Here is a 1,724-nt window from a genome sequence, read left to right as displayed (position 1 = left end):
AGGAAGGAAGGAAGGAAGGAAGGAAGGAAGGAAGGAAGGAAAGAAGGAAGGAAAAAAGGAAGGGGCGGTTGGGAGGAGCGCAGAGACCCGGCCGAGGGCTCAGCACCAGGACGTAGGAACGCGTAAGGAGCAGCAGCGCCTCCCGGAGCCGCGCGCTTTGCAGAAAAGACAGGAAATGCCGGAGCGTGCGAGCGCGGGGCGAGCCTGCGGGACGCGGCTCTTCTGCAGCCGCCGCGGCCGCCGGGAGCGTCACCGGCACAGGCCTCGGGCACGCCGTCCTGCGGGCAGAGCCGTTCACCGCAGCGCAGCGCAGCGCAGCGCAGCGCGGGAGGAATGCGGGTCTGGGGGAAGCCAGCGGGAACCGAGGCTCCCCAAGCCCGAGCGAGGGCCGAGGGGTCGTGTTTTTCCTCTGAGCCATCCAGCTCAGCATAGTTTCATGAGCAAACACATTTTTGGTGCTGTTAAAACAATGTGCAGAACCCAGAGGCACACAGCGGTTTAAAGGACGGTAATTAGCCTTGTGAGAGAGGACGCAAGGGTGGGGAGTTGTTTGGTTGAGAGAAAAGCAGGCTTAGGAAGGCTGAATGACCGTGTTTAGGTAAATGAAAGGTTTTAATGTGGGGAATCTGGGCCAGTTTTTAATTTTTTTTTTTTAAGATCAAATTAGTGGATGTACAAATTAAAAAGGTGGGATTTTACATTCATAACAAGTTCTCAGAAATCATAGCAACAAATTGCTACAGGAGGCTGCCAACAGAGTGGGAGCTGGTGTCCAGGGGTTAAAGCACAATAAAAGCAAAAACATGTTATCAAGACGCTTTTTCTAAAGTCTCGTATGGGTCAGTAAGTCAAGTTATCCTGTAGATCTAACTATAGCCAAAGAATGTGAAAAAAAAAAAAGCCCTCAAATGTTCTTACTTTCAGTGGCTGTGAGCCCGACTGGGATGGTGGGTGCGTCTGCAGCTTCTTTTTCCCGGAGCTCCTCCTGGCCTCGGGCCGTTCTGCCTCCAGCACAGGGCTGGGCATCTTCACCACGAAATCCACCCTGGGTGTCCGCGACTGCAGACTCCTCTTCACCTTAACTGTCCTGTCGTCCTGGGACCTGGCCTCCTGTCTTCACTCAAAGCTGCTTGTCCCCTTCCTTCCTTCCAGTCCTTCCTTCCTTCCCCAAATTCTCCAAATCACATGGATTTGCTTAGTCCTTTACTATTCCTATCTGTAGGACCTAGAGCTTCAATTAATGAAATTTGTAGTAAATGGCAGTGTCTGTGGTCCCTTGCTGTCACATGTATATACTATTTGTGACAGGGGTGAAGGGTTTTCCATTCTGTACCCCATTACACACCTCCCTGAGAACCATAGCCAAGGTACATTATTTACCTATGAAAATGGATGTGCTCAGCCCTACAGGGAAAAATCCCAATTGAAACAAACAACACTTTCCAAACATAACACTTTTAAATATAGGGTAGTGTGGCATGGCATGGTATGGGGTACTCCAGGGCCTGGCAAACCGCGGCCCATGAGTTTAACCTAGCCTTCTATCTGTCTTTATGCTGCTTAGGAGCTAAAAACGCTGTTTACGTTTTCAAGTACCTGAAAGACCCTAAATAGCATCACTTTCAGTTGGTGTCTTCAGTTGCTCCTTCAAGTAGTGGGAGAAATGACATACACCCCAAGGCTGGAGACAGAACATAGGAGGAGATGCAGACGGGAAAGCTCTG

General features: G+C 50.6%; 1 pseudogene; it reads right to left on the bottom strand.

Moving 5' to 3' along the window:
- LOC101566525 overlaps positions 1–1,026 on the bottom strand; it is a 49,612-nt pseudogene extending 48,586 nt beyond the window's left edge.
- Between the last annotated feature and the right edge of the window lie 698 nt (positions 1,027–1,724).

Source organism: Octodon degus, unplaced genomic scaffold (genome assembly GCF_000260255.1).
Source record: "Octodon degus isolate 3935 unplaced genomic scaffold, OctDeg1.0 scaffold00207, whole genome shotgun sequence".
NCBI lineage: Eukaryota > Metazoa > Chordata > Mammalia > Rodentia > Octodontidae > Octodon > Octodon degus.
This window is presented reverse-complemented; position numbering and strand designations above follow the sequence as displayed.